The 5,928-nt window shown below is 44.9% G+C and overlaps 1 pseudogene across 1 annotated transcript; it reads right to left on the bottom strand.

Annotated features, from left to right (window-relative positions):
• Positions 1-3,380: 3,380 nt before the first annotated feature.
• Positions 3,381-4,499, bottom strand: LOC308568857 (pre-mRNA-splicing regulator WTAP pseudogene; annotated as a pseudogene). The gene has a single exon. The product of its transcript is annotated as a pre-mRNA-splicing regulator WTAP pseudogene (transcript).
• Between the last annotated feature and the right edge of the window lie 1,429 nt (positions 4,500-5,928).

The following is a 5,928-nucleotide window of genomic DNA, read 5'->3' as shown; positions in this document are numbered from 1 at the left end:
GCCGGGCCATGTGCTTAGGAAGATGTCAGTGTGCAAAGGCAAGAAGGGAGCTGAGACCAGAGAAGGACTAGTTGGGAGAGAAAAGGAGGATTCGTCCCAGTTCTCACCAAGTCCTGCTGTGCTTCCCACCAACTACACATCCTGTGCTTGGTGTCTCTGTGACCTTCAACTAAACTCCAAACTCTGTCCCCCTCTACACACCTTTTTAAATTTAAAATATTTATTTTGAATAAGAAATGCATCCAAATATTCAAAACCCAAAATGTGCAAAAGGCTATATCATGAACATTGTATCACCACCTCCTTCCCCCACCCCTCAGGCCTAAATGCAAATCACTATCAATTTCCTTCTCTGATTCGAGTGTGACACAATATATCCGTCTATATGTCTATCTATCTGCACATAGCTTTTTTCTTTCTTGCATTTTGCTTTTCACTTTCAATTATAAATTGCTAAGTTGGTTCCATATTGGTATAGTTAGAGTCCTTTCATTTTCAAATACACTGTATTCACTGTACAGATACTTCAAAGTATATTTAGCTCACATCCTACTGATGGACATCTAAATTATTGCAAGTATTTTGCTGCTGTAAACAATACTATAGGTAGACTTGTATATGCTTTATTTGACAAGTTTGTGAGTCTATCTCATAGCTACATTCCTAGAGCTAGAATTTCTCAGTGAAGGGCAAATGCATTTTAATTGGTTATTGCTAATTTGCTGTCAACAGAAACATACTTTCACTCTCCAAGCAGCCTAGGAGACTGCCTTTCCCAACAGTTTTGGAAGGTATGCATTATTTATTATATGGTCTTTGCCTGTTTGTTATTTTAAAAAAATAAATAAATAAAGCCAGCCCTGGCCTGTTTGGCTCAGTGGTTGGAGTGTCGGCTGCGGACTGAAGGGTCCCAGGTTCAATCCGGGCCAAGGGCGCGTACCTCGGCTACAGGCTGGATCCCCAGCCCCGGTGGGGGTGAGTGCCGGAGGCAACCAATCCATGTGTCTCTCACATCGATGTCTTCCTCTCTCTCTCTCTCTCTCTCTCTCCCTCCCTTCCACTCTCTCTGAAAAGCAATGGAAAAAATATCCTTGGGTGAGGATTTAAAAAAAAGTCACAAAGAGCTTCATTTTGATTGCTCTATTTGTCAATGAAGCTAAACATGTTTTTATTGTTTGAAGAGCCCTTGTGTCCTGGCCGGGTAGCTCAGTTGGTTAGAGCATCGTCTCAATGTGCCAGTGCTGTGGGTTCCACCCCCAGTCAGGGCACATGCAAGGATCACCCGAGGAGTGAATGAATGCCTACATAAGTGGAACATCAAATCAATCTCGCTCTCTTCCCCTCTCTCTAAAATCAATTGTTTTAAAAAAGAATCATTTGTATTTTTCCCCCTGAAATGTCTGTTCATAATCTTGGCCCGTTTTTCTCTCAGGCTCTACATCTATCCTATTGCTTTGGGGAGCGTTTTATATATTAAACATTGTTCTATGGTAGAGGGAGCATTTTTTTCCTCTCCCACTTTTTCTTTGTTTTTGCTTCATGAATTTTTTACAACTATAAAATTTTTAAAAAAACTATTCTTTAGTGGCCCAGTATATCAGTTTTGATTTTTGTAGAATGTTCTTCCTTACAGCAAGAACATAACAATTTTTAACCATTTCATTTTAATGTTTGCATTTGATTAATGTGAAATTTATTTTAGTAGAAGTAGGAATTTTTCTGTCTTCTTTATTGTTTTTGTTGGTTGGCTGATTTTCTTTTATGATTTACAAGGTGTCATTTTGGCTGTATAAGTTGTTTGTTTTCATCTTTTCTGGTTTATTAACATACATGTTAAAGATTTTCCTTGGTTCTACTTTAGCTGTATCTCATAGTACATGTAGCCCGTGAACTATTTTCTTATCTTTATTTTTGAAGCTATTTACAATTAACACAAAATTTATTGATATACCTTTAAAATTTCCAGGTAGTTGGGTGATTTTTCCCTGCTGGTTTTATAATGACTTTTTAACTTTATTTTATTGTGAGCAGAGAAATCTCTAAACAATTTCCTCTTTAGGAATTTACTGAGGTTTACTTTCTGACCTCGTGTGTTCTGTTGTTGTTGGGCTAACAATTCATGGGCATTTGAAATAAAAATCTGTTCTCTGGTAAACATAAGTAAATGCTACCCATATTATTATGTTCTTTCGGCCTTTTTAAATTGTTTAAATATATGTACTTGTTCTTTTATAGACTGAGAGAGGTGAAATAAAGTTCCCTACAATTGTGCCATCCCGGTGTTTCCCGCTCATGTCTTTTAGGAGTGACAGTGTTGTTATCTGGTAGTCACCAGCAAGTAGTTCTTCATTGTGAGTTGAACCTATTACTTAAAATGTTCTTTCTGGGCACTGCCGGGTGTGGCTCAGCGGTTGGGCTTCAATCTAGGATCCAGTAGATACTGGTTTAATTCCCAGTCAGGGCACATGCCCGGCCAGGGGCCTGCAGGAGGCAGCCGATCAATGACTCTCATCATTGATGTTTCTCTCTCTCTCTCTCTCTGTCTCTCTCTCTCTGTCTTCCACTCTCTGAAATCAATAAAGATATATATTTTTTAATATGTTCTTTTTGGTTCATTGAAGTCTTTTTACTTGGAATATAATGTTGTCTATTGTTAAGATCATAACCAGTTTTCCTATCCTTGTATTTTCAACCTTTCTGGGTCATTTTGTTTCAGATTTATTTATTTACACATGACTATTTGAGTTTTGCTTTGTGATCTGAGTCTTTTTTTTTGCAATAAAAATCTTTATTTAGCTTTGGTACGTACAGGGAAGATATGCTGGAGTCACAGAGCAATATGCATTAACAAGGTAAAACGTCCATGAAAATTGAGTAACTATGTATTACAAATTTCTTAAACATTCAGTCACCTAAAGAGAAAATGCACAGATGTATGGTGGAAAAAAACTGTATCTAACTGCAACTACAGTAGGATTCCTTCAACAAGCCCAACCCTTAGTGATAAAAGCACTGCACGGGGCAGGCTCGGCGGTGGGCAGGCGCGGCGGTCGGACGCCCGCATCTACCCTCACCCGAAGGGCGCTCGGGCGCAGGAACGGCGCGTAAGGACGCCCCGCGCAGCACAGGCTCTAGAGGGACACTTACGAAGACATCATCTGTTGTACTTGAAGGAAAGCTTTCCACTTACAGCTTCACATTTACTCCCATAAAAATAACCTGACCCTACGCAAAATGTCCTTTGAGCAACAAAGTAATTAACTGTTACAGTTTCCAAAGTGGCAGAGGTATTGAAGCAAAGGAGAATTATCCTCTCCCAAATTAAATGACACTGTACCAAAATTTGCTGGAAGAATATTTCACAGCTGAACCCTGTACGTTTACACTTGCGTCCAAGCCATTCTGAACGCGGCGCGGGTGCCTTTCCCACTCGCTGTTTTCGCCCCTTGCGGGTCGTGGCTGGAGTCCGTGTCATCTGAGTGGGCGCGAGACAGTTCTCGCCGCCCGTGGGAGAGGCTACACCTTCACGCCCGCACCGGGTTGCTTTGGGTAACTCCTCCCTCCTTTGTCAGTCCTCTCCTCGGAGCTGCCGGAGGCCTTATTACCATCCCCTGGAGAAGGAAAGCCATCTTCAGCTGCGTCCCCTCCCTGTGACACCCAGGCCCAGGCTCCCTCGGCCGGGGGGAACTGCCGTTGCTCCGTCCATTGTCTGTACCTGGGCCTCTGTCTGTCCTGAAGGCTCGGAAGATGTAGTCCTGCTGGGACTTGGGGCTGGGGCTTGAGACTTTGCTGTTGGAACTGAGCCACCCGTTGGCGTGTCTCCTTCGGATGTTGCTGGAGAGCTAGGCCTGTACCCTGCATCCCTCACTCCTTCGTGCTGAATGATGGTCACTCAGTCCATCCGACTGCTTTCCAGCCGCTCCCTGTATTTTTCCTGTAAAGCCGCCTCCGCCTCGAGTTGCGCAATAGTCCCTGGGACCGCTGCCGCCCGAGCCCTCGGTTCCCCGGGACAAGCATTCACACTTTGCTGTTAACATTTGGCCTGTCTGCTGTGAGGTGTCGACTTCCAGGCACTCAGTTCACTTTGGGCTTGTTCCAGTTCACCTTTAGTCTGTTCCAGTTCTCCTTTCATTTTTAGGAAAGAAGTCGGGCGCGGGGCCTGCCGTTCGCTGACCTCGGCTGGGCGGCGCGGGGCTGCCGGGCTGGCTGGAGGCACTGGGCCTGAGCGGCACCCTCTTGAGCCTCTTGCTCCGTGGCTGCTAGCTGCGGTACACGGATGTTTTCCCCGTGTGCAGGCTCCTGCCGTTGTTGCTTTGGTTTTTCTTCCGACCCCCTGAAGCCGGTTACATCACTAGGGTTCAGATCCGGGCACTTGCCCCCCAAGCTTGCACGTGTGCTTCATGCTGTTTCCATCCAGAAGTTAACTCATCTCGTGCCATCACTTTGAAGTCTGTCTCACCCAGTGGAAACTTTTTGGGAACAGGGTCCTCGCTGGTCATCCTGAATCCTCTCAGGCAGAGGTTGCTCAGGGGCCACCCAGTCACATAGGCGCCCAGGCCACACTGCCCCGTCACTGCCCAGGCCGCCCACGGTGCTTTTTTTTTTTTAAGGGTGAGTGTAGCCCATTTATACCATGATGAATAAATTTGTTCTTCATTCTATAATTTATTTTCTATTAAAATTTGTGCTTTTCTTTATTTCTTGATTTTAAAAAATGTTTCTACGATTGAATTTTCTTGGCATTTTGGGTGTGGTGTTCTGGTAATTTGGAAAATTTATATTTTAGCTCAAGAGTCAGTTTTGTAGATAGAAAGATACATATAACATATTGGTGTATCACATTTAAATAGCTGTGTGGGCATTTAAATGCCCACAGAACAGAACAAAGTTCACCTATTATGCTTTCTCTGCGTTTTTCCCTTAGCGTCCGCCACCCAGTTTCAGTTGCCGTGATCTCCCTGGTGTTTAACTTAGAGTCGTTAAATATACTTACAGCTGAATAACTTAACATATCATCTCTAAATGCTGTTTTCTCTCCCTCCACAGCTGCATGCTATGTCCTAGCTTCTCTCTGCCTTTCTCTTTAAACTTTTGTTAGAAATTTTATTTCAACATTTTTAGTTTTAATTTATATTCTTTTCTAAACACCCACTTTTGTTTTCGCCTTAGCTCTGTAATTCCATCAGCGCTCTGGGGCCTTTTCCTTCCCGGCCATCCCTGGTGAGTTAGAGCCTAGCCTCTCTCAGGTGTTTGTTGGATGCACCAGCTACTTGCATATTGTATCCCGTGTGTCTTTCTTGTCTACTGTTTTCTCTTCTGTCCTTTAGAACTGATTGCTTTTTCATGCTTTTCTCATTTCTACTCTTTATATCCCTTACTGTGTCTGCAACAGTGTTTATTCTATGTGCTGCTTCTGAAGGTGGGTTCCCTTCCCTTCCCTTCCCTTCCCTTCCCTTCCCTTCCCTTCCCTTCCCTTCCCTTCCCTTCCCTTCCCTTCCCTTCCCTTCCCTTCCCTTCCCTTCCCTCCCCTCCCCTCCCCTCCCCTCCCCTCCCCTCCCCTCCCCTCCCCTCCCCTCCCCTCCCCTCCCTCCCCCTTTCCATGGTTTCCAGCTGGTGTTTTGTTTCTTCCAGTCGTTTCCGAGCCCTCTATCTCTGCGCTCTGCCTTCGCATAACCAAGGTGATGTCTTCTTAGGGTTTTGCTCACTGGTGACCTGCTAGGTTAGCTTGTCTCACCGCCGCGGCAACAGACCCTTAGTGAGGGTTACTTGTCCTGCGCTTGTTCCTTTGGGACGCTTGTGCGTCCTGGTTGAATGGGCGAGTCCTCCCTGACTGCTGCTCCCAGCTTTCCCTGGCTGGGGAGAGGAGGGGCGGTGCCCGGGCTTGCAGGGCTCCCCGGTGGTGAGGGGCCTGGCGTGTGGGTGCACTCT

This window comes from Miniopterus schreibersii (genome assembly GCF_964146895.1).
Source record: "Miniopterus schreibersii genome assembly, chromosome: 16".
Classification (NCBI taxonomy): domain Eukaryota; kingdom Metazoa; phylum Chordata; class Mammalia; order Chiroptera; family Miniopteridae; genus Miniopterus; species Miniopterus schreibersii.
This window is presented reverse-complemented; position numbering and strand designations above follow the sequence as displayed.